We start from the raw sequence: 27,914 nt of genomic DNA, 5'->3' as shown, positions 1-27,914 counted from the left end.
TTTGAAGCATTCATAAGACGATTTTCTTGTCATTCATTAGTAGAGCTGTCTCGGTTTTCCCACTTGAGTGAAAAAAAGAAAAAAACGCGTAGGTTCTAATGACAGTTATTATTATTTTTGTTAGATTTTAACTAAAGCTGTCAATCACGATAAAAATTACGGCGTTGGGCCGCACGATTTCTCCATTTTTTCTCTCGGTTCTTAAAGTTGCTCAAAATCGACTCCAAGCAAAGTAAATATTTCAGTGCTAATTTAAAAATAGTCTCTGCGTGCTGATATTACCGCTCCATACCGATTTACTCTTTTTCCTAGCGGTGTCCTTGTCTTGACGAAAAAAAATATAGTTGTGTAGATAAAGCCCACGTAAATCATAAATCAACAATATACGAATGCGGGGACCTACAAAAATAGCTTTTTCTCATTGGCTCTCTATCTAGGGTACTTTTTAAAAATTCTGTTCACTTGGTTTTCATACATAGATCACGCAAATTATTTGTTTAATTATTAATGCATAATAACTATATGTATATTTTAATATACATCCATCCATATGTAATGAACAAATATCATAGGTTGGTATTTTCCAACGCGGGAACCTAGTCATTAGATCTTTATCTTGTTATATTGTAACATTATTCAACTCTCAAACTCGGATAATGTTGAAACAAATATAGCGTCGTATTTCCAGTCTTTCTTAGGGTGAATTGGTTAAAATACTGACGAAATGCTACAAAAGAATTATGCTGTTACGAAATATGCGGTGTAATACACCGAATCGAAATATGGCGACCAATTTGAATAACTATTGTTCTGCACTGACTAGCGACTGACTAGCCTCCTATACATGTGAAAATGCTTTTATGTTTCCACGTGAACACGAGGCTAGTCAGCGCAGAACAATAGTCATTCAAATTGGTCGCCATATTTCGATTCGGTGTATACTGATAGTTCCTTTGACAGATGGCGCAGGGAAACTTCCAGGGAACTGTGAAAGGAACTATTATGCAATCACTTTTTTTAACATTCAGATAACTCAGAGAACTTCAATATAGTGTTATACAGTCCTTTGACTAAACGTTGTCGTTTGATCGGCTTCATCCCTACGTGCCTAGACCGAAAAGGATCATGGTGATAATTTATTCACAGTTACTAGCTGCCGCATATGTTATCTAACACGTCTTGAGCTCGCTTTTTTCGATCCCATTTAATTTGCTAAAACCATGCCTCGAGCATACGGCGAAGATTTAAACTGGCGAGCAGTTTGGATGACGCAAGTTCTGGGTAATTTACCCGTTATCCTTTTCGGTCTAGGCGCGTAGGGATGATCCGATCAACGACAACGTTTAGTCAAAGGATTGTATACGAATGTGCTTGTGCGTAGCTTCCTGTTCGTTTCCACAAAATCTGCGCGTCATTATATTATTATTTTCCCCGCTCATGGCGGAATTCTTAAACAAACTGTTTCATGCCCCGCCGCATTTGCAGCACTGATCCAACAATATTCCAATCATACTAGTTTAGTTTGTTATTATACCTATATCATTTTTTTCCCCCGCTCATGGCGGAATTCTTAAACAAACTGTTTCATGCCCAGCCGCATTTGAAGCACTGATCCAACAATATCCCAATCATACTAGTTTAGTTTGTTATTATAGACTAATTTGATTTATAGTCGGCAGTGGGTTCTTCATCAGACCTTCATGATTTTGATGTTCGGTATGTTTTGAAGGAGGCTTCGTTAACAATAAATTGGCTCATGCGGGGGCTTTGATAGATATTTTCTAGAGTTAACTCATTATCTGCTTTTGTTTATGGATATTTATAATCTTTATGCCAAATTATTTGAAACTACGAACATCATGAATATAGATTGCTTATAGTGTTGTTAGCGATAGTATTGTATCTCTACTAGATAGGTAAAGGCCTGGTAAATTATTATATTTGTCCTATTAATCTTTATCTTGTTATTCGCCCCTCCATTAATTCACCTGTTATCTGTGTCAAAGATCTTCAGCCCCAATTGAAGAATGCATTGTTGTTAATAAGACTGGTTTTCATCTCATATGTCTTAAGGATGTTTTGACTATTGTTTTGTATAGGATTCATTACTAAAAGTAGGAGGCAGCCTCAAGATCCATTTTTAAAAGATATCAGCTTCTAATATTCAGTAAAGGTCTTGTAGTTTATCATTTATCTTATTTGTAATGCACGTGTCTCATCTGTGGAGGAAGGGAATTAGTTTTTCGGCTCTTTAAGGCAGAGTTCATGTGCAAAGACAATTCTTTGAATCAATGCCGCAATTGTCCCTTTCACAGTTCCCTGCGCCATCATGAAAGGTAGCCGCGCTTTTACATCGAAGCGAGACGAACGGCGAGCTTGCAATGACAGAGATATTTTCTAACACCTTGAACAATTATTATTCACACGTCTCTATCATTGCAAGCTCACCGTTCGTCTCGCTTCAATGCAAAGGCACGGCTACCTTTCAAGATGGTGCAGGGAACTGTCAAGGGGATTATTACATTGTGCCAAAATAAAATGTATATCCGACCAGAAATCATGCCATATCATCATCTGCGCATGCGAAAAATAGACGTGCCGGTGTAAATTCCAAAGTCTGCGTTTTGGCTTTCCACGCTAAAACGATAGGCACCCGCTTTCAAATGTGTCCACTCTGAAGCGCATTTTCAAATAAATGCGTTTTTAATCGTTTTTTAGTGTTGAGTCGCGCAAGGGCAAAACCCATCACAAAGTATGCGTTTTCAAACGAAAAAAGGCATTAGTGTGGGCGGGGTCTTACAAACCTCTGTTCTTCCATTCATCTGCTATGTATGTTCGATATAATGATACGATCCGATAACCTACATTCATCCCCAGGTTGTAATAATCTTCTATCAATGATGATTAGCATGCACTGTACTACTGTTGCTTAATTAGGCTACATAGGTACGCTTGCCATGATGATCTGCACAGCATTTTATCCAGCTTTATATAAGCCAGCTCAGACAGTGGACATGGTTTCTTACCTTAATAATTAATAGCCAATAATTGAAAACTTTAACATAACAACCCTAATTATTACCTTAATAATTAAAAACTTCGACATAACAACCATGAAAAGCTCAAATTAATCCCTTCGGGAAACAAAGTTGTTACCTTTTTAATTAGTATCGATTATTCTTATGTTTTACTAGCGTCTAAGCTTAAACGGTACGTTCGATCCTTTATTTGTTGTTGAATTCCTGGTAATTAAGGACCGCCGTGTGGAATCCAGCGGTGGAAAAGCTGGTCTATTTCCTTTGTTTACCCTAAAGTATCTTCAAAACAATTCGATATTATGCCTATATTCATTAATTGGTATAGCGAAATAGCGAACAAAAAAAAGCACTCATACTGGACACATGCTAGGTGAATAACGTAACCACTATATATAACCTGTAGAAGCTGTAACGTAACTCGGATTAGAGTTTTAGCTGCTGCCTAGCTTTAAAGACAGTAGTACTCTGTACCAATCATTGAAATGTCTTAATTTAACTGTCATTCTTTTCGTTTACATCTAATCATATTGTGACATCACACGGGCTATTTTCAAGGTTTTCCACGCACGCAACACCGCTTAATCACCGAACGCGATATCACTATTTTTGTTGCTGTTCGCCGGCTTTATGATCGAAATCGCACCCGTAGCGTCAACCACTACACCTCGATCATTGCAGCCTTTGTGGAAAAATCAATAGAGGAAGCTGATTTTCTTTATTTTGACTTAACAGTTAACAGGTTTCTCTTTAATTATTTGATACTCCAAAATTGAAGAAAAAAACAACAAAAAACCCCGAAATCCCCGATTACTGAAATGTTTCCCTTTGTGAGGATCAGTATCCCGTGTTGAAGCTTAATTTCTCGATTGATTTTTATCCAGCTCTCTTGCAACTCGATGATTATTTGTTGGTGTTTTTTTTTGTTTGCTACCGGTGAACAGCTGGTTGTGAACTCGCGCTACATATTGAGGTAAAGTGTTATATCCCCATAAAACGAACTCAGGGTTGCCACTGGGCTTGAGAAAAACGTGAGAACAACTAGCCAATGAGACAGTAGCTATTCAGTAATTTGCTTGGACCCGAAGTCTATTTGGTCTACTAAGGGTTATTTTTCTCAGTTAGTGACTACTTTCTACTAGCTTAAGGGCCAGTAATGAAAAATATTAAGGTTGAGTAGTACGAACTATGTTTTTAATTATCAATTTTTATGCGGTCTGATTGGAATTCACGTATCATCGTATGTAAATATGGCGACCAATTTGATATTTCATACATGTGAAAACGGTTTTATGTTTCCACGTGAACACGAGGCTAGTTAATCAGTCCAGGGCCCGGTTGTACGAAGGGTGGATAGCGCTAACATCGATGGATAAATCTTATCCAGTGGATAAATTTATTGGATAACAACATCTCTTTATCCACTGGATAAGGATTTATCCGTTGGACAGTTCTATCCACCCTTCGTACAAACGGACCCAGAACAATTTTTATTCAAATTGGTCGCCACATTTCAATTCGGTGTATACATCTTCTGTCACCTTACTGAGATTATTAACTCTGGTACGTGCATGCATCGTTAGAAACATAACTAGCCTTTGACTTGACAGCGTACCAAGAAGTTATTTCTATACTTATTAGACTAGAAGTCTATAAACTTGTAACCAAAAATAAATAATGACAAAAAATCATAGTTAGGCCTCGGAAACTAATAAAAATGTCTTACAACATTACTGACGCGCGAGAGAAAGCTTGGACACATTTTGGTGTTTAGATATAACGCTATTTGATTTTCAGCTTATTTGAGTTCGCCGATGTTTGTTAGGACCAGACTTTACGCAGAATATTAAGAGATCTATAAATTCATTATAATTTACTTGGATTTTGGCGGAAAAAAAAGGGCAAAAAAGCACTGCCATTTATGAAGCACTTAAAGTATTCCATTTAAAGTTTAGATAATTAGTATAGGCATAATTTTCTAAGTTACTACACCTGAAGCTTCGATACGTTCCCTACTCAAAGACGTTAACTTGAATCTTAATTTTCTCTGAGTTCAGTAATAAATTGACGCCTTATTTCAGTTCATGTTGTAAACAGTCCTACCATTTTTTCCATTAGTCATTACGCGCCTACAAGCAGAACACCCTGTTTACATGCGCAGTGTAATCAGTTGCGACCTTTTTCTCACCTTAGCTCAATGTCTGCCCAGTTTGTCGTTGTGATGTCGAAATAAATTAGTTTTTACACACGAATACGCTTTGCGTTATACTCAAGTAGAGTTCCTCACAAGTGGCAGCCAGGCTATTCACATTGGAATTTAGATGGCTATCGTATGTGCCATTGGTACGCAACCCGACGTTTGAGTACTTAAACTTTGCTTAGCATTACGCCTTAAACTTGGTTATGTGGTTGAAGCAATAACAGCTGTGTGCAAAGATTAAAATCGATAAACTAGTTACCATCGATTCTTCGAGCTATAATTGAAAGAACAACCAATCACCGTTCTCTCATTACATCCTGATGCTATAGGGTATATTCATTTACATATTTATTATTTACAAGATCGTTTTTAATTACCAGAGTCTTTTTTATTCTTTAATATATGTGACATATGTTGGTTCGTGAAAATATGCTTCCTTACCTATCGATATCAAGAATTTAGGTATGGTGCTTAGAACTATTGCCATCCCATTCGCACAAAAGCGTCATCTCCGAAAGTAAACCAAGCCTATTTTTCTTTCTCTTTTTCCCTGTAAATATTACCAATGTGCGAATAATCTGAAGAGATCTTTGTGACTATAGTTTGTACCCTTTATTTTCTAAAGTGTGATCAGCTTGTAAAAATCAGTCCTATTGTACTAAACTCATTTTTGTATCTCGGGCGTGTGAGCATATACAGTTTGCTTCAAACGTGAATCTTGAAAACGTAATTGGTTTGAACGAGTAATCGCTCCCACGTCAGAACAATTAGATTTTCCATCTCTATATTCCGTCGAAAATGCAATGCGTTTTGATCGATAGACGTACATTTGTTTAGCTAATACAGGCTCGCTTCATTTATTCTATAAGGTTTTCTTTTTCCCTTATTTTTTCCCTTGTGTAGAATAATATACCAGTTTTTCATGAGAACACAATAATTAAAAACAGAAAATAAAATTATCGGAAACAATTTAGTATTCTGATCATTGAAAATAATAAATATGAGACATTTACCGCAATTTTTTTTGTGCGAATTAAATACGTTTAGGCGTCACGGAAATATCCGGTAAAAGAATTCGTTTTTGTCTTTGTCTTATTCTTCTCGTAATTCTATCTGGTTACTATTAAATAGTCCAGTACTTACTTTGTGCGCTAGATCTTTGATGTAAATACATTTATCAATGCAATGTTAAATGTTACTCACTCGAGAACCCTATATTTTGTCACCTCCTAGTCCTGCAGGGGTCGTTTTCGTCGCTCCCTCTCAGGGAGTCTAAACAGGTCTGACCCCATAGCATCTCAGGGTTACGACTTGTAACATTTATTGAACTAGATTTGAAGGTTAAAGTACGCTTTCTTGTTACCTTAGCTGGTCCTCGATGTCTTGGTGTATATGGTAAACTATTGAACTCTTTGGTCAGTTCAGCTGTCTATACTTGTCTGACGATGAATAATGATCGAATAAATAAGGTTGTGCTCTGTCTACACTAGTGGCTTGAACAACAACAAAGCTCACTTGGAAATTCTATTCAAATAAACGCGCTTTTAGTAGTGATGCAAAATAAATACGCATCGTTCGCCAAGTGCCGGCTTTACACGATTAATTGTATCATCGCAATTTTATAGCAAAAATCAAATATTAATATGAATGAAATGCAAAATCAAAAAGAGATAAATATCTTCCTATTTAACGTAAGGAAAAAAGTCTTAGTATTTACTCCTGATGGCGGTGGGAAAATAGCCAATTGTGTTTGTTTAGCAAATTGATTCTGATTGGCTGTCGCTACCTTTTCCAGTAAATTGGTAATTGAATGAACCGGATAACTGGACTGAAAAGCATTATACGATGACGTCATGATATTAATAACCAATCAGCGAATGGCATTATAGCATTAATATCAATACAGTATCAATATCCTTTTGATATTGATATTTGGTAAGCTAGATAAGATTTACGATAAAAAAAAGAAGTCATTTTCTTAAAGAAGATCGTTAAACAAGATTTTTAAAATAATTATTGCAGTTGACCAGTAAAGTACGTAAATTTCCTGGTCGTTGTTTTTAGAATAAGGTACCAAAATACCGCGACATTTTACTAAAACCTTTCGTATACCGACCATTAATTAGACAGAGCGATTATTTAAATTATGTATTCTTAAGATTTTAGCCTGTTTAATCCGGGCCCTAAACGAAGCCTATAGTATTTTAGAAACATCAATATTTTAAGCCGGATACTGCTAAGGGAGAAAAACCGCTCAGTTGATGCAAAGGGCAAGTTCCTTTACAAATGAATATTAAAATATTACGACTTTTAAACAAGAATACTATTCAAAAGAAAAATACCATTGAAATAAGAAACTGCTTATTGTGGACATGGTAATTAAATCATATAGAAACATATAACAAGACCGTCGCTTTGTATATGAGATGGAATACCGAAATGCTTTGTAAACTATAAAACTGAGATCATAAGGAAGTGCATTGACCATCCAGCATCGAGTCCTCGCACTAAAACCATCCATAATATCCAAAGGCGATAAGCGATAGGTCATTCTGACATGGAAATGGTTTCGTTGAATACGAAGAACATTGAATCAGTCTCAATAAGAATAAATAACAAATAATAAATTTATTTATATAGCGCTAATTCACTAATTGTTCTAAACGCTTTATATTACTAAGTATATAAAGAAAAAATAATAAATAACAATCTATGATTATGTAATTTTACATGAATAAGATTATAAAAAGTACTAAGGTCCATGTTCTTGACGAGAATAAGAAGCAGAAACACGAGTCATTCCAGGTATTCTTGGATCTCCTATTGCTTTTTGCCTATTGCCTATCGCCTTTGGCGATGACAACGATATATACCCAATTGCCGCACTAATCATTTGACCCTTCTCTCGAGACATCGATATTTTTAATCTTGACTTGTGACCCCTAAATAGGTATAATGCAAGGAGCTGAGTCTATCAATGAACTGTGCTATAAATTTATGGTTCCCTTGATCCACCAAGTCTAGTGTTTTGTTAGTTGTGTTGAAAGAAATTGCTTAAAACTGAGGAGATTCGTGGCAAGACTTTAAATTTCATTTATCTTTAAACGATAGGATTTTTAGAAATTCAGTCAATGTAAGGCCTATCTACTTTAAATGAGAACTTCATATGGGCTTCTGAAGCTATGGGGGAAATGTTTGGTCAATCAAGACTTATCAGGAAAGTCGAATGGGACAGTGAACGATAAATTTACAGTTGATAAAGGTGAACTTCCTATAGCATACACGTGAATACACATAACACACGAGCGTCAACAACAGTCTGAACAATCAAAAGTAAAGAAACGAATGCGAAAAATTTGGACATGGAGGTCGGCAAAACGACAAAGCATATCATATGACAAAGAAATAGAGGCTTTGAAAACTAAATGCACACCTGATACTGCAGTTGTAGCTTATATTTATCGATGACTGAAGCGTGTAAGGCAAAAAAACAAAAAAAACAAAAAAAAAGAGAAACTACTGCAAGACCATATCGATTAAAACCGATCTAAGCATTCTATTTGTAAGATGAAGCAACTGGCATTTGATCAATAAATTAAGAAACTAAAAGATATCGCTGGCCAAAACCTGTATGTAACGACCGCATTGAAGCGCATTGCCCTGATTTACTGACCATTGCCGATTAAAACCAATCTAATACCCCATTCACACCTAAACGTGTTTAATTAAACTGTGTTTTCATTAGGAAAAAAAGAGAAACTAGAAACCTACAATATAATGAAACTTTCTAAAACATTATCAGAGCAAGATAAAGGATAGTTTACATGCATTTCAGCAAAGATTGTGCAGTGTTTGTGGATAGTAGTTTCAAACCTGCTTAGTTAAACCACTTTAAAGCATGTTTAAGCCTTAATGTGAATGGGGTATGAGACTACCAAATGACCAAAACCAAAACCAATGGCAAATAATTGTATATAACGACCTAACTGAACCGCGTTGCCTTGCTCACGGACCGTTGCTGATTAAACCGATCTAAAACCAAATGACCAAAACCTGTACATAACGAGCACATTGTTGAAAGGTTTTTGCCCTGTTCCGCATTATATTGACCACTACACCATATAGGTTACGCCGGATCTTTGTTAATCTAACTTATATCAGAGTACTGTTCGTTTTATCGGGGTAGCATCACTAGATATTTCTTTCATTATTTCATCATTAAATCCATTTCCACTCAGTTTCATTACTCAGTGCGCTGTATCTCGACAAGAAAAGAAGCTTATTCTAAGGTGTACATAAAAATAATCCGTAACCTATTAAATCCGTTTAAAACTAAACGTTTTCTTTCGTTCCTTTGATAAAAAGATATAACTGAATAATACCAAAATGCAGTAAAAATAAATTTCCAGATAAGAGTATCTAATCACACTTTTTTTTCTGTGTTTACTTTATAACCTTTATAATGTCTTTTTAATCCATTTTTCCCTCGTCTATCTTGTAAAGTAAGCTCTTACTTTGGTAAACAGATTTGTTGCTGTGTTTTAAGACCAATTTACTGCGGTGGGGGTAAATCTGTTTTTATTTGCTTTCCTTCTGAAATGTGTGGAAGTCGGCTTTTGCTTATAAATATTTTCCAGGTTTTTTACGTGATAACGAAAGAAGAAAAAGAAAGAAAGAAAAAAGAAAGAAAGAAAAAAAAAAAAAAAACTCAGAAAGGAGAAAAAGGGATATTAAATTCCCCTAAAGAATAAAACTACTTCTAAGAGTACAAGGATATATAAAAGAAGTACTCATAAAAACACATAGAAAAAGCATTAGTTGAAGGAAGAAAAAAAAGAATTAAAACCAACGCAGAAACAAAATTATTTTGATCTTCTTAAATTTTGCGTATTTTTCTTTTTTTTCGTTTTTACTTGGACTGGAGGATATATAAAAGAAGTACTCATAAAAACACATAGAAAAAGCATTAGTTGAAGGAAAAAAAAGAAGAATTAAAACCAACACAGAAACAAAATTATTTTGATCTTCTTAAATTTTGCGTATTTTTCTTTTTTTTTTTCGTTTTTACTTGGACTGGAGATCCGATTACCACTTTAACGATTTTAAGTGAATCCTTAATGTTGCCGTGTCATTAACACGTACTTCAGCTGCCCTAATACCTTTGATGTAATAAGGCTGCTTTTGTGAATAATTTATGTGATTTATGCTTTATTAATATAACCTTACTACCATATACGAACACGGACCAGTAAAGTATGCATCCACCCCCAATCCCTTCTCTCCCCTAAAGACAAATAACTTGATCAATCAAAATTTGGAGAAACTAAATCAGTGTTTTGTCGTTTGCTTTGCCACTTGAACCGAAGCTGACGGTGCGAATTTTATCTCTAATCATGGTTAAGCTATCCCACTTCTTGTATTTAAGCCCTCTGGCGGGATGCACGTTTGAGAGTGAAAGAAAATAGGTTTAAATGAGAGTATGAGGTCAGTTAAGACCTCCAACATTGCTAAATGTTTCAGCACTTGCTAAATTGGCAGGCTGTCAGGAAAAAGTTACACGGCGGTAGCCGCAATCTGATCGGATGGGAAATCTCCAAAACCTTTATTTAAGGAATTCGATTCTCAAGTTAAGGTTTGGATTTAGAATATGATGAATTACATTGAAATACAAATAATGACCATGCAGCAATATCTTTTTGTAGTTTTAAATTTTAGCGTGAAATAATATTTCCTTGTTATGCAAAGCTCTTCCTTGTTTTCGACACATTTTTGTTTGGCAAGAGAAACTTAAAACCTGGAGAGGTTTTGTTTACTGTAAAGTATGTTTTTAACAGCTGCTAATGACTTCTTGAAGAGAACAGACAACTGAATCTAGTACTGAGCTAGGTTTGCTTTTGGTCACTATATGATATTTGAGTACTGTTGCACATACCCATCATTTCTTCAAGTACTTCAAGGTCTTCGTGGAGGTAAAACTTCATCATATCTGGCATACATATATTCTAAGCATGAGCACGTACAAGAAATATAGCATTATTTTAATCATCTAACGCTGACTGAATTGGCCTCGGGCAACGGAACTAATTGCTTCAAAACACTCAATTTTTTAAATAATTACTTCTTCAGTGATGTTTTGATAAAGTTTTTTTAAGGCGGTTTTGGTTTTACTTCCTTCGTTTCCGTGCCAATTTACCTCTTGCAGCTTGGTGAGGTTTTTACCCATACTGAAATGTATGAAGCTAAAGAACAAAAATGAAGACCAATATTTATACTTTGTTTTCAGTCCACTTCCTAATATCACTTCCTATTTAATTTATAACAGTAATTCATTATTTTGATTGAGGCCATATTCGACGACCCATCACAAAATTCTTTTTTTTTTCTTATTCATCTTGCCTATTTTAACAGCAAATAACCACTCGCTGCCACAGAAAATCCATCTTATTCATCATGATATCAAGTTATATCATAAATTGTGCACTCATTGGACTACTATTTATTTTCATGTTTTCTATTCCAATATATATTTTAGCAAATTGGCTCCAGGCTACTTAGAGTACAGTATCTTTGTCTTCCTCGCAATACCAACTAATATAAATTTTATTGTTTTCTTAGTATTTCTTTCCAATTTTCGATAAGGTGTTTGGCAATACTTTTTCCAGGAAACCACCTTTAGGTAACTTTATCTTCTTCATTCATTATGATCGTACCGAACGACATATACCGAACGACTTAATTTTACTCGCTCTCATTTCTTTTCCTTTTCAAGCTAATTTGTCATCTAGATTTTTTTCAATCAATATTTCCTCCTATATTGCTTTAAAACCAGTATAATTCTAATAATGTACTCCACCTGATATCATTTTTGATCAAGCATTTTGCTTCGAGCAATATCATGGTTGATTTTAGAGCTCGTACGTGACGGGAATCCCATTTTTAATAAAGGAAACAGCAATGTAGGCCTGCTTCCTGGCAAAGGTAAAAGAAAAACCGTTTTTACTTTAGTTTTTAAGATTAGTTATTCAACTTTTAAATCCGTTTGTCAACGAATTCCTGATAATTTTACTGAATTAAAAGTTTTAGACGCATTTTAATCTGAGTTTTCGTATCTCATTTCATCGACATGGAACAACTTGACGCAGTGTTTTATGAAAGACGCAATAGATGATCACATTCTATCTAGAGTCATCTCCAAGATATACGATTTACATTCATTAATAAAACCAGCAGACCTTCTCGGTTTTTTTCACGTGTAGCTCCCAGTAAATAGAAAAAATATGTAAATATAATCACTATAAATGCTAGATCTGGAAAATGAAAAACCTTGAAACCTCGAAACCTTGAAAAGAGTGACAGACAGAGACATTGAGAGTCCGAGAGAAAATTTTATGTACAACAAAATAGTCAAGAAAGAATTTACTTACCAAATTAGAGAGTGCTTTCAAAGTATAGACTCCTCTATTGTTGTCCCTGCAAAAAACAGAAACGAGATTGAGCGTTCCTGTTAGCTTTTATAGGAGTGCTCCAGAGAAAATATCAATACCTGACGCCCCTCGTCAGTGTGACAGTTAACACTGGCAATGATTGACAGCCTTGTATAGAGTTAGCGCCAGTTGATTTTAGCACTGGCTACAAAAAATACATCAATGTAGTGATCCGTGGCATAAGTACACTAATGTCCGGATCCATTAATGAGTTTCATAGCAGGGATGTTTAATGGAACACACCTTGTCTTCTTAAAAGGCTATTTATTAAGAGAATAAACGAGAAGGGTTAATTAAAGCTAGAAAGAGACTAGTGAAGTGATGACTGTGTATGACACCCAACTTAAGTGCTCCATAGTGAGTAGGCAACGAAATGGGCAAGCAAGTACCTAAATAGCTGCGATATATAATGTGTGTGGGTCTATCGCAATATATCTCAGTGTCGAAGTACATTTATCAAACACATCTTAAAAAATCTACTTCTGATCCATACCACACAAACAATCCGCTTAAAAAACCCAAGGCCATCTTTCATCCTTTATTATATATTCTGCTATCGTTTTGAAGGACTCATGATAACTGATCTATCAGTTCCAGCATCTTTGAATAGAACACTGTTATCTTGTGGCAGTATTTCACATAAGTAAACAATTTTACTAGAAACTTTTAACCCGCGATTTATTATGATTCATATTAGTAATGTATTTACTTCATAGTGCGAAATATATTGTCATCTATTTATCAAGGCATTGTCTATAAATGAAGTGTCTAAATGCCGGGGTTTTATGCAGTCTGTAACATATAAATATCACAAACTCCCAGTAGCACCAGGAAAACATCTGCGCAGATTAAATCCTCTTTTTAAAAAGAAATTACATATTTTATCCGTTTTAATCCTAGTCATAACGCTTAAGCTATAAAAACCCGAGATTCTAAGGCTGATAGAAACTAGAAAATTCAAGATGCCTTATAGCGCATGCGTATGACATATCAAACGTACCGCATTACACACCTCGATTCATGCCGAGTATTACAAATAAAAATCTTGTTGATAGATTTAAACTTTACTTCTGTTTCTTATTTGTTTGTTTATATGTACTAAGAGAAGGTGTTGCAGATGAGAGAAGGAAGTGTACAATCGACTGAAAAAACGACTTTATACTCGAGGTTTGATGATCCTGCTTTCGAGGAAGACCAACCAAGGAGGTTCCGGACTTTCAAGATAGTAAGATTGATTCTTGATTTATTAAATTGATATTCATTTCACACGTCAAAAACATATATATTATACCATGGATGTACTACACTAAACGGGTTTTTTTTGGTGCTGGAAATAATAAGGTATTAAGTTAAGAACAAATAAGATAATAAAAGAGCATTGTGTTTAAAAAGCTTATTAATCATAACAATCTTATTAACTTTATATTTTCGCAAGTTGTGTGAATTGATCCATCTTAGATACCACGCTATCGCTGCTGCTAGAAACTGACGTTTTCGGTCAAATCCTGTAATTTCTTTCCTAAAATTGTTTTCTTCCATCAGGCTAATGGGTTGGATTAAAGTGATGGATGAAGCTTCGAAATAAATATCTGAGCAAAACTAATATAATAACAGTAGAACCGTAACAAAAGGAAACCGCTCTCTTGTATTCTTTACCGTACAACCTCAAATCGTTCTTTCATTAAAAACAAGAGATATCTGAAAAAAAAAAATTTTGCTAAAAAAATTTATATTTTCAAAAAAAAATTTCGTTTCTTATTTTTGATTATGAAGGGAAATTACCATCGTTTCACTTGAAGTGTTTCATTAGAAAAATATAATAAAAGAAAAGAAAAAAGCCAAGGAAATAGGAAAGAAATATTAATGGAAAAACGTTGTGAAGGTAATATTGATATTTATGATATACAGGTATTTCAAAAAAGGTTGAATACTTTAAATACTTGAATACCAAAGGGCATTAATTGTTAATTTGAAATAAACTAGTAAATATACAGTAATTAACTCTCTACATGTAGTTAGCATATTGTTTTAGATGGAATACACTAAAAATAGAATAAATAATAATTATTAATCCTACTTTAGACAATGTCACTATGACCCACACTGCACTTGGGACTTGGAATGCACTATTCAGTATTCAACCTTTTTTGAAATAACTGTAGGCGTGTTAACGCGCAAACAAACATTTGGAGAGAATACTTTGATGACAGTACATCACATTTTTTGTTTCGCAGTAGCGTTAGAGAGGTTGACCCACTTTTCCATCCCTTATTTCTTCATTCTCGAACTGATTGATAATTCATGAGGACAAAACAAAGAAAATAAATAGCGTGAAGGAGAGTTGGAAATGGGATCTCATTAGCATAAAATTTGGGCAACTTATGCTTTGAATTTCTCCAGAGTCATTATAGTTTGAGAAGCCATATCAGCACTTCAAAGAGTGCTTCATCCTCTATGCAAACACCTCGAATTTGGTTTTTTTCCATCAAACTTCTCTGTGTTTGAAAATCGGATAAAACACTCTTTCCCGTGTTTGATATGTTACGTAAAGACGAGTTTCAGGGATTATCCTGGAAGTATAAAAGAAATGAGGCGAGTTTCAGCCTTTTTGGAGTCTCTCCAGCAGGAGATGGATGACTCTTGGTACTAGATTGCTTATGGTGATACTTAGGGGGAAAAATTATCAAGTTTGTATGTGTTCACATCTGAGCCTGAGATAGTGATCAGGACCTCTAATATAATACTAGCATTTTTTTCAAGGAAAATTGCTAAGCGATTTAGTACTTCTCATTTGGCAAGTTTGCCATTGCCTTACTGGAGCCTTAGAGGAACGAAAGCTCGTACTTACAAGCACTCGATATATAACAGTATAAGTTTATCTATATACCATGTTCAGTGTCCAATTACTCAACTGACACTGAATTAATCCAATCTTAGCTCTGACTATCAACACAGTCGCGTACGAGACCGTGGAAGCAAAACAAAAAACGAATATCAAAAAAATGCTAAACATGAATTTCAGGCCAAACGGAACGAGAACTGCTCACTAAAAGGTGTCATTCGCCAAAGGATCGATTCTAGTTTTAAGCACTCGAAGGAAAAAGACACACGTATAGTGATCGATTAAGATATTAAACAATATGATTGTATAACAAGCAAATAGTCTTTTTGTTAATTATGCATGGTGTTCAATTTTCCGGCTATAATCATAATTTATCTCCTTTACCTCTCATCATTTCTCGTTGACGGAAAAAGAAAAAAAGAAGAGCATTTTTGCAATGTCTTCTAATTGCTTTTGTAATTGAACTTCGTGCGGAAGATCGTTCATGTTGACACTTGATTAGTTCTCACTGGTGTCTCCCCAGGGCATTTCACATCATCATCCCTTTCGTCCAATTTGTAATCATATCTTGTTGTGCTGTATACAATGATAATCTCTTAACTGATCAAGGTCATGCACGAAAATGGTCCACTCTCTTTTTATTTCTTAATTTTCAAGAACTGAATGCTTTAAAAAATCTGGAAAATGGTAACTTCAGGTCCTCATTTATAAAATTAATCTTTTCTAATAAATCGATTTTTTTTTCTTTATTACTTATCATATTCTTTCATTTATTGATTGAAGTCTTTCCAATGAAGTGCTGCCAATTGTCGAAATTCGCACTACTTGATGTTTTTCTTATCTTCAAACGCGACCACATTACATTAAACCTAAACTCACAGTAAAAATAAAGATAACATTACTTATTAAATGCTAGTGCAAGCCTTAGTAGCAGTATATATATATTTGAAATCCAAGTAGGTGGAAATTGCATACAGAATTTAATAAATAATAGGAAATTAGGGTGAAGTAAGATTACTTATTGCGGCTCTAAGCGAACTTTTTTGAACTTTGGGAGTCAAAATGTTACCTATCTTCCAGTGAGTGCGCCGCCTTGTACATTTTGGCTCCATTTTGGCGTTATTCCGTAAAATGCTGGTCAGTTTCTAACGCTCGAGACAACGCGCCAACACCTAATGAGTTCAAGAATCCTCATTTTGAACTTCGTCTTCATCATATTTCCTATCATGCAGTTTGTAAACTGCCATTTTCAAATTTCATTAGTTATGGATCATAAACATCATTTTCATTATCATATTATGCCAGTGTGGCACGTAGGGCCGATATTTCTATTTCTATCTGGAGAAAAAATTTAAGAAAAATCAGACACTTTGAAATAATACAACCAAATCAAGAACTGAAATGTGGTATATAGTTAAAAATAGGTGTAAAGTTATTATTTTGGACATATATCGTGCAGTATTAGGATTAAGGGACCTAAACTCGATCTCTGCGGCACTCCGATATAACGCCATCGAATATTTTAAGATTCCATTTCGTTTTATGAATAACGTGTGTTTGTTAGACTAACATAGAGTATCACTTAATGCGGACTATTTAGATATGACAAAATGGTAAAGTTACCCTTAAAGCAAATCTGAAGGCCACATTAAAATGTCAGCAAAGCTTTCAAAGAGCTTTTAGGTTAATAGTGTGATACTCATATCATAACCTTCTACAAACTTTAGAACTGATAAGATTATCCAAGGATTACTGATCTAGCTAGAACGTTAGGGATGAGTCATTAGATAATTGATGGGGGGGGGGGGGGGGGGGTTGCAGGAATTTTGGTTGCATGGTATTTATTTTTTGGCTCAACCCTTGCACGTTATTATTTTTTTTGCGTACAGTTAGATATCTTTCTTCTAGCAGAAGAGGTTGAACGATTTTTTTTTGAGGTTTAAGTGCTCGCTCGATATTTTTTGGGGATTTACGCAAACCCCCCCCCCCCCCCCCCCCTCAACTATCTCATGGTCCGTTCCTTATGAATGTTGGGCATAGCAAGTATCTCATGAAAGGATCCTTAATCAACGGGCCATTAATCTTTAAAAAATCTAAATCGTGATGCTGGAAATCAGTAACCTTTCCAAATCCGTCTGACTCTTTTATCCTTATAGTCGAACTCATAAAGTTTATAACTTTTATCTGTTGGATGTACTTGTTCTCCTATTGTCTAGAATTTTGAATATTCGTTAATCTATGAAATATTTGGCTTGATTAAGACTGATTTGTAGGGTCGAGAGATCGGAATACCATTGACCAAACATTTGCTGAATCATGATTCTTTGGTTGGATCCAAAACCGTAAATGAGAATCGTCAGCCAGAGTATATCAGTGCAGCAAATAATTCCAGACCATTTATGCCGGTCAATTAAAAAAAAAAATCGACATTAAAATGTGTATTAATGACCTTGTTACGTTCTTCGTTATATCAGTGAATTTTGACGTCGGCCTGGTCTACATCATTAACGACCTCCGTAAAAAATCTCGGGTTATGAGCTATCTATTAACTCTGGAGCTATTAACTGCCTTTACTATCAGGCATTGACTTTTACTACCAGAAACGACTTAGGGGAAATTAATTACTGTAAGATTGTTTATAAAAAAAGGTTTGTAGTATACGGTCATCAATTTGTAGTGTTATGCTACCGCTTTTGTAGTATCAAGGCGTTCAATTTACTGACAAATGTGTAACATTATACTATATTCAGTATACATTTAGTGATTTAGCAAGTCTTTGCTCTGTTGCTCATATCAATGGTGCCTTCGTACGACCTCTCAGATTAAAAACAGGTTCTAGACCTCATTTAAATCAGTCTTTGATTGATTTTCCCGCCTTCTTTCTGTGGCTTAACTACAATTTTTTTATCGTATTGAGTTGACCTTGTTCACAGCCTTAATTTTTTGCAAGCCTCTTGTTCTCGCCTCAGGCTAAATGAGACTTCAAAAGTTGGCTTAATAATTTCGAGTTGGTTCAAGACGTGTCAAGTGATAGAAAATGCAGCTTCTTCAAATTAAATAAATTGTACTCTTGACCTCTGAAAAATTTCAATCGACATGTTCCTAGTATTTTTTTAAAAAGCAAAATTCTTTTTTGATAAAAGGTGGTGATCCTTAGTTTCGAAGGAAAAACTGAAAGTTGTTTGTGCAATAGTCTCCTTCACAGTTCCCTGCGCCATCTTGAAAGGTAGCCGTGCCTTTGCATCGAAGCGAGACGAACGGTGAGCTTGCAATGATAAAGACCTTTTTTTAACACCTTAGACAATTATTCGCATGTCTCTATCATTGTAAGCTCACCGTTCGTCTTGCTTCGATGCAAAGGCACGGCTACCTTTCAAGATGGCCAAGGAACTGTGAAGGGGACTATTGTCCAGATGATGCTCTATGGAAACAAAGCACCAGCAATTTTAAGAGTTTTCGCTAAAGCAGAAAGTATTTTATCTCAGCTCAACAATAAACTAATGCTAAAAAGCGGTAGAGTTAGAGGTCCCAGCATGAACGGTCGTCACTCGCGGAACCTTTAGCACTTACTTAGTCTAGCCTTAGAGTTAAAATTACTAGTTTTTGGACGGTTGAATGGTGAAGGTCATCTGTCAGTACTTGTGAGTCTTGTAAGCTACGATGTTATGAAGTAATAACGTCCCTAATCGAAATTCCAGAAGGTAATCTAAGATCCCAATAAGCTAGGCGTAAGTGGATTTTCAAGATTCACTTCTAAGGTCTGTCTTTACGTATTACAGCCATACGCTATCTGTAAATAGTTTTAAAATAGTCTCCGTAAGATTTGTGTCAAATGCATAATAGTTATTTCGAAACCAATGCATGACTTATAAGAATAAATAATTATGTATGGCATAATGATATGTGCTATATTTTTAAGATGAAAGAATTAGCACCAAATTAATGTCAAGAACGTTCAGCAGTTCTGCTAATCCATCATATCATAAATATCAAATAAACAGCATTGAGTTTATAACATAATCCATGCAACATAAGAGTTTTAAACAAAATCTGAGACCAATGCTGCAATGCTCACCGACTCCCTAAAATCCATAGTATATATTCACGAGAATGGAAATCTATGTATATCCTACAAGTTCAGAAACTAATTTTTTTATGAGACTTTGTAGAGTAAGTTTATAGTCGATAGCCGTTAAAGGCAACACTCGAAGATAACTGCGGTCCTCATGGTTAGTTAAACCTGCAAGTACCGCTGAGCACCTGGCTATTAGAACAGTCAACAAAATCTTCTGTTGTGAAGAGTTCTATTAACGTACGAAACATACTTAAACCTTACCTTAGACCAAAAGGGTTTCTTCGAATATTTCACACTTAGGATCCAATGGTCAGAGTAAGGCGACAAAGGACCATACAGCCGTAGAAATGTTACTTGTGTGTGTGTCCTTACATGAACAGAATTCCATCAGGAGATCGCATGAGCGGAACATGATCTATTGACCCAGAATCTAAACATCAGTCTATTTTAAAGTACTGCATTATTATGAGTTTAATAAACAGATCGAATACTTGATAAGTTCGATTAATTAGCCATCGGCTCAGCGGCAAACGTCCGACTGCTCTTCAGTTTTGTCCGGCAATGATGATTTGCCAATAACAGAACGATCCCAGAGATAGAAGCGGTTTCCTCAAAGAACATCAGGTTCACGACAGTCATATTTCATTCACAGCAGCAGGCCAAAGAAAAATTTATGTCAGTTCATTAATAAGTTGCTCGTGTGCTGTAGACGTAATGTTCTCCCTCAGTAAGAAGATAAGCCATGTGAAGTCAGTCACGTGACAGTCACATGACTATTTAGCTAACCAATTATTTCAAAGCAAATAAAGTGCATACCATATTATCCACGACAAACATTTTAAGAAAATGCAAAAATCTGCGCAAATTAGTATGTTCAGTAGACTTCAGTAAACTTTGCACTAATTTCTCCAATTTTGTAAGCTAACTTTGTCACGGAAAGCCGAGAAGGGTGGGAGAAAGGCATACACTCTATGATTAAAACGCTTTGTGGAGTTTGGCTCTGAAATAAAGCTTTTCTTTATCAATGTTTTACACTCGTATTTATTACGCTTAATAGAAACCATATGCTGGTTTTTTTATTTTTCTTAATGATTCGTGATCAATCGATTTACCTTATCAGTCCATTCGCAAACGCCGGGGTTTCTTTCTAAAACCAATCGCTCATGATACATCTATCGATAATGTCTAGAATCATTACCTCACGATTACCTTTCATAAGTTTTTCCCCCAACCGATTGGTAAACATTTTCTTACTAAACCAGTCATTGAAGAAAGTGATGGTCCTTCAATCTAAGTAGAACTGCTCCGGTTGGACCCTACCAGGAGGGGCCATAAGCTGAACTCGATATATTCAAAACAGAAGAATGAATGATACTGATGGATATAACAGCTCTAAAAAGGTCAACCATTTAATCTAGAAATGTGCCCCCGGCCTATAGAGTTGTAAGGATAATCGTTGGACTATGATACTTAAAAAACACCCGGAAACTTCTACGACTTCAAAAAACGATATAAACGTGCTTGATTACTCACGGCGACTTTAGTTGAGCCGGTATCTGTTAGAACCATATGCATTGGAATTGTAGTCTAAGAGGTTTCATCAAATGAGCAAACACCAGTAAGATATAATGATCAGTCATTAACAGTGCTGTCCATCCATGGTTTTAGGACAGTGTTGATTAATTTCTAAGTATAGTTTCAAAGAATGTGAGTCAGAAGGATATACTTTCCAAGGCTTTACGAAATGCTCCTTGGCATCGTTATGTAGATATAGATATGGCATATATAGAAGTAATAAAGTCTAAAGCCATGTATTTCTAAAAGGATATCTCGACGACTTCCAAGAAGTTTGGCCAGCGGCCGCATACTACATAAAAATAGCAAAGCCAATAGAACTAGTATTTATAGATTCAGAGGATTGTTTAAGAAACACATACATATTGTGAAATCTAGTTCTTATTTGTCGAATTGATTTTTGAGTCTGATCAATCGTTAGTTTTTTTCTTATATATGTAATATTTTATTCCCTTTTTTTATTACTCGGATTAGTCAAGTGATTAGTCAATTTCAAATCTCAAGCTCTTACCTTTTATAGATAGTTAGGCTGCAATATCAGCTCGCTAGCCTTTTTCGAGTACTAGTGTACAACACCTCTGAGCAACGACGCATTTGTTGATCCCTTACTGAGACAATTTTTCAATATCGATCGATCAATTCGTAGTAACTGAACCAAAGAAACACAGAAACATCAATAGCATGCGCCTGACGATCTTATACAGAAAACGACGTCGGTCTCTTTAGTTTCTTCAGTAATGTATTAAGCGAACATGTCGAAAATTACGCCTAGTTCATTAGTGACCATCCAAACAATCTTGTCAAACTCGGATGTGAAGACTGGGTTCTATTCTCAATTAGTCATTAAATCTAGCTAATAACTAATGATAATTTCAGCGCACAATATATATCTCTAGCTAATCTTCTGTCATCAGGGCTTACGATCATGTTATACGTTCGGTATGGTTGTCGCTTTCGAGTGGGAGACCCGACGATCCAAATTTTAATAGCAGGTAATTTACCTCAAGACTGGTCCAATATAACGGCTTCTCGCAAAGTGATGTAACATCCTAAAGCCTAATTTGATAATGAAACGTTTCTCCAAGAAACCTTCTGGAATATTCTGAAATTGACAATCGCATGAGCGCATGACATGGCTGTTTTATGCCGTTTATATATTTATCGTGTTTAAAATATTCTGCATATTAATTTTTTTGGTCACTCAGCTTTTGGTTTTAAATTTTTATAATTTCGTCAAATGTTCACACTAATCGAACGACTTATGGATTTCGTTGCATTTTATTTCTTTTATTTTCTTTTCGTTTTCTTTTCGTTTTCTTTTCGTTTCGTTTCTTTCGTTTTCTTTTCGTTTTCTTTTCGTTTCGTTTTCTTTTCGTTTTCTTTTCGTTTTCTTTTCGTTTTCTTTTCGTTTTCTTTTCGTTTTCTTTTCGTTTTCTTTTCGTTTTCTTTTCGTTTTCTTTTCGTTTTCTTTTCGTTTTCGTTTCGTTTTCTTTTCGTTTCGTTTTCTTTTCGTTTTCTTTTCGTTTTCTTTTCTTTTCGTTTTCTTTTCGTTTTCTTTTCGTTTTCTTTTCTTTTCGTTTTCTTTCGTTTCTTTTCTTTTCTTTCTTTTCTTTTCTTTTCTTTTCTTTCTTTCTTTTCGTTTTCTTTTCTTTTCTTTTCGTTTTCTTTTCTTTTCTTTTCTTTCTTTCTTTTCTTTTCTTTTCTTTTCCTTGTCGTGTTTGTGTCACTAACACCTAACTAACACCTAATTTATGGAATAAATCATATATAACATTTTACTATCTTACTAAGTTATCATTCTAGTCATTGGTCAAAAATGTTGTCAATACATTTACCCACTCGTGTTTCCGATGTATTTAGATTTACAAATTTAATTTACTTACAGACTCCCCTATCGACTCCTTATTTAGCACGGATTTAGACCATTTAAATCGTTAGTTGCCTGTCTTATTCGCTAAATACATATAGGCTATTTTAGACAAGGCCAATTTCAAAGACGACTAAATTGTTTCGGAAAAAATAAAAAGACTCGATGGCTTTTCCTGGTCGTTCACAAACCATAAACGACGTCGGCACAAGATCCTTACTCGTCTAATCCGATTAGAATAGACCAGACAAATCTTAACGATTTTATAAGTATATTTTTGTTTCAGAACACCTTATTTTCAACATAAACACAGATAGCCTCTGCTGTCACCAGCACGACGAAAATAAAACATAACGAGTCGAAAAGGGAAAAAAATCGATTGTCAAGGCTTTTCAGGCATTGAAATTGAGATATCAGACGCTAATACCCTTGTATCTGTATTGAATGTTTTGTTATAAAGTGGGCAGAGTGTAGTCTACGTGTCTGAGCAGACAATTTTTGTTTTTCATCTTAGATTATATTCAAATAAGAAATAACAGATTGAAAGTTATAGTTGGCGCGTCAAATTATCGACTGACGTCTTACCGTCTTTGGTTTACTTGAAATATAAATTATATAGCGATGCCGTTGGCAGGAAATGTTTTGCGGTAAAAGTTTGTCATTAGTTCAAGTTACAGGTTTGGGGTGGATATATATATATATATTTGGTGATCTTTTTTTCTTTCTTGAACATCTTTTTCCTTGCGGAGGCAGATGCCGGCAAACGACGAATTCATGACAATGAGCGCAACGATGATGTATTTTTTACTTGTTTTTTCGTGGGTTAGAAACCGATCGAATTAGATAAATACATTATGACGAGTTTTGAAGGCGTCTTAAACACGCGAATCGACAGTCGCACTAACTTTCTGGTGAATGAAAGACTTGTGCGCACCCTGAAGAAGGGACGCAGATAACCAAGTAGGACTGAAAAGTTGCACAGTATTAAGTTGAAATTCAGCGCTCCGCATTAGATAGTTTCAGTTATTTCTAATTCATCACCCAATGCTTTTTTTCTAACTAATATTTTCTTACCGGTTTGCGTTGTTTGATGGTCATGTAACCCTCTGGATTTCAAGGTGTTCGTGGCATGAGCCTGGCACTTTTATCAGCTCGATTGCCAGGCTTGCCCTTTTTAACTAGTATTTTGTCTTATCTTGATCATTAGCGCCACCAGTCATCAGGTCTTATTAGATGAATGATGGCATACAGTTGCCTGAAGGTAATTTTTCAAGTCAAGGCCCGCCGACTGATACAGCATAGATTCATTCGTACGATAGATCTATTGTCCTTTTGCCAGATTATGACTTGGTGGCTCATTCTTTTTTTTTCGAAAACCACAAAAACTCAAAACCAGCTGTAATTGTGTATATCGGTAACAAAATATTGCTGCTTTCAACATGAGAATGTTCCATTAACTGAATGCACTTGGACAGCCTTGTATAGTAAGAATTACAGCTCCGTATAGCACCGGTGCAGCTCATCGAACTTATGCTATTTTCGCTTTGTTTCTTTAACACTTGTTAATGTTCATTTATTTGCTTGTTTGATTTATGTTTTTGAATTCGGAACTCGAAAGTAGGAAAATAATGTACAGCAGGGTATTGCGGTATTTTCCCGTGACCCAAGTTTTTTTTCATTATTCCGGATCCATCACTAAATAGATTATCAAGGACTGCTTGATGCAGACTGGTCTGCTCGATTTTGATTTTTAATCCGCAGGGCCTCGTCCGCCTGGGACAACTATCAATCGATCCCTTGATCTAATGGTCTCGATTATTTTGAAACAAACATTCTCTCTCAGTGTTTAGTTTATTGCCGATCAAAATCTCATATAAGACCAAATATATAAGAAACCAAAGCAATATCGTCAATATTACTTACTCTACCTGTCAGGAGGGAAATAGCTCAATATACAGGTTATCAAGAAAAATCTTGACGTTATTAAATAAATCTTATATCACATTTTTGATTAAAAACTTCTGGTTCCACTAGAAAGTTTCACAGTGTTGTATAATGACTGACTGACGGTGGAGATAAATTTAATCACGCGCATGATACGTATAAAAGGGTCGTATCCTCCTACAGCTTCAACTACGCAGCAAGAAATCCGGCAGGTTAATAAACTGGTTACGCAATAGAATATTCTAGTTTTCGTTTTATAGATATAATGAACGACGATTTTAAGACTGATCACGAATCTCTCAAAATCTAAAAAAATAGTTTTAAATGATGATTTTTAAACTTAAAGTTTTACTCGAATAAAGCAAACTAGTGAAAGACTGCTTCCACGTTGGAATACTATAAGAGGAATAAAAATAAATAAAACTAAAAGTGATATCTGACTTCAAGTGGATTCTAAAAAATATCCTCTATTTAAAAATAAAAATAAAAATAATAAAATAACAGGAATTTTCCTTTCCGGCATTTTCCGTTTACGTTTAAGCGTTCGTACTAAAAATAGCGCAACGTGCTTGCAGCGACAAGAGAATTATTCTGATAAAATAAAACATACATGCAAAAAGAAAACCAAAAGAATTCCGTTTAAAAAAAATAGGCATTATTTGGACTTGAGTTGCAAATCAAACATATAAATCATTATTTCATACTTCCTAAGTTTTAGTTTTCCTTATGAACAACGTTTGCGCACTTCAATCCTTTTATGGTGACCAAAAATTCCAAAGCTGACAATGCCCAACTGAATTGTCTAAAAATATCTTTGGCGTTTCATGCATAACTTTTTCAGATTGTGTTACAGTTTATCACCCACCAACGGTACCGTATACATATAAAACCCCAAGTCCGTTGTTTAATAATGAAGCATGCCAATTTATACTTATGTATAAAGGCCTTCAGTAACCCACCTTTGATTAATAAGTCTTGTTTCGTGGTACGTGTAGTAAAGTCCAAGCCGGAAATATCAGACCTAGAGGTTGTACACACAGAGCGGTGGACAGGTGGAGCACTTCTCTTCAAGAAGTCTTTTTCCTATGGCGTTTTATTGTTAATACGAAAAACCTGTAAACAAAAGACAAGGCCTATTAGAACTCTGCAGACACTTAGATTATAATGATACGATATTAATATGATGTATCTACAGTTTTTAATAAAAATCGCAACGGGAGGAACCATTCTTTCAAAGAGTGTTCATGATAAAAACATTTTCCTTTGACTCAAACATGCATAAATACATACTTTATATGAATTATTGACTATATCCAGAGAGGTTTCAATATTGTTTTTAGACTCGTATGTAATATAGCAAACGCATCGAAACGTATTTCTAAATATTAAACTGCGATTTTTGTTTCCTCGTGCCAGGGAATCATGTACAGTTAAACCGTTGTTTTTGTCTTATTCCTCAAGATCATGTGCTCTTTTGCTGTCCACATTTTCTTTTCAAACTAATTATCTTCAGTATGGAAATAATTTATTGTCATCAAGGTTAGTTTGCTCATGCTTATTAAAAGCTTTTTCTGTATTGAAACCGCAGATCACAGCCGCATAAGATGACCGTCGATACCACAGATTGTTATGTACCTGGGGGTGTACGACAACTATAGGCAACGAAGCATTTGGCATTGGTATGTATGATTTTTTGATTACACTACTCTATTTTAAAGCAAGCAGCAAAGACGTTTGTATGGTGTATAATATTTTCCCGATGTATATAATATCAAGACAAACCGGCTCACATGCATGTGAACTCATATTCAGTCTAATGCACGACTAGACACTTAAATCAAAGTGATTTATTATTTTTACTATTTTATTTTAAAGAGTATCAAGTCATAATATAGCTAATCACTGAATTGCGACAAAACCGTCTCACTCAAAATCTTCTCTACGATGTGATATGGACGGTAATTTTTGCATGCAATATACTTAAGTCTGATTTCTTTATTAAAAGTGGTTTCGATTCAGACGAAAAACGTTGCATGATCTACAATGGTTTTACTGGAATAAAATAGCAGTCTCAAACACTTCCTGATCTGAGCAAGTCTGTGACATAAATATAGATTGTTTCCGCAATAAGAGTAAATAACTCGCGCTATAGATTGCTTAGGGAAATATTTTCGCGTCAAAAATCGGCATTGCTCCGCTAAAATTCGTGTTTTTTAACCCTGCCAGAATGCTTGGAAGCTGTAGCGTGCGCCCCCGTTGTTGACCAAACTTTTAATAATTGAATGTCCAAAAACCATTGGGAAAATAAAATAAATGACTCTTAAGTCACTACGATGTTTTAAGATTTTTGAAGAGAAAATTCAAGTATATTCTAAAGTTTGAAGGCCTTTTCCGGGCTATTAGGAATTTCTATGGATAAGTTTGAGGTTTATCGCTTTAAAAAATCTGTTTGACAAGCGATAGACGCAAGTCCACTCGCGGCTCCTTGCCTATTTGTTTGTTAAACAGCTTGATCATGTATATATGACACGGCAGTACGGAAGTAACTGTACGCTTACACTTGATTGGTGATTACAGGAATATTTTAAGAGAATAGAGAATTTAAAGATTAATTAAAGACACCTGCATGTCACGCATTAAGCAATTTCACTTAAGTTCCAAGTTCTTCCTGAGTTTCCTGTCATATTCAGGGTTTCTACTTTCGTATTGACCGAAACTGGTTATTATGGTCGTCAAGAAAGACAATACGCGGGCTTAACTCAGTGCAATTATATCTTTTGTTATAAGTCTACAAATTTGAGTTTTTTTGTCATAAACAGGGTACCCCATTCAGAATCCCAGCGGAACACCCCTACCCAAATCCTGGCGGAGTCCCCCCTCCCCCCTCCCCCC

General features: G+C 35.2%; 2 protein-coding genes across 10 annotated transcripts in view; one reads left to right on the top strand and one right to left on the bottom strand.

Moving 5' to 3' along the window:
- LOC116307365 (histamine H2 receptor) overlaps positions 1-27,914 on the bottom strand; it is a 61,919-nt gene that overhangs the window by 11,920 nt on the left and 22,085 nt on the right. For 5 of the 9 annotated variants that reach the window (XR_004198391.2, XM_031717563.2, XM_031717567.2 and 2 more), the window contains exons 2-3: positions 25,982-26,135; positions 12,660-12,705 (exon numbers count right to left, since the gene is read on the bottom strand). The gene's annotated coding sequence lies outside the window, so the exon portion shown is untranslated. Of the gene's footprint in view, positions 1-5,223; positions 5,400-12,659; positions 12,706-19,897; positions 22,549-24,152; positions 25,328-25,981; positions 26,136-27,914 lie in introns of those variants that run through there. The other 4 variants (XM_031717569.2, XM_031717566.2, XM_089024750.1 and 1 more) reach the window with 3 other exon arrangements.
- LOC116307366 (histamine H2 receptor) overlaps positions 26,583-27,914 on the top strand; it is a 159,794-nt gene continuing 158,462 nt past the window's right edge. The window contains exon 1 of the mRNA XM_089024781.1: positions 26,583-26,701. The gene's annotated coding sequence lies outside the window, so the exon portion shown is untranslated. The remainder of the gene's footprint in view (positions 26,702-27,914) is intronic.

This window comes from Actinia tenebrosa, unplaced genomic scaffold, assembly GCF_029948245.1.
Source record: "Actinia tenebrosa isolate PJP-AT-01 unplaced genomic scaffold, QUT_ActTen_1.0 PGA_scaffold0__85_contigs__length_37466705, whole genome shotgun sequence".
Classification (NCBI taxonomy): Eukaryota; Metazoa; Cnidaria; class Anthozoa; order Actiniaria; family Actiniidae; genus Actinia; species Actinia tenebrosa.
Note: the sequence above shows the minus strand (reverse complement) of the source record. Positions and strands in the feature narration are given on the sequence as shown.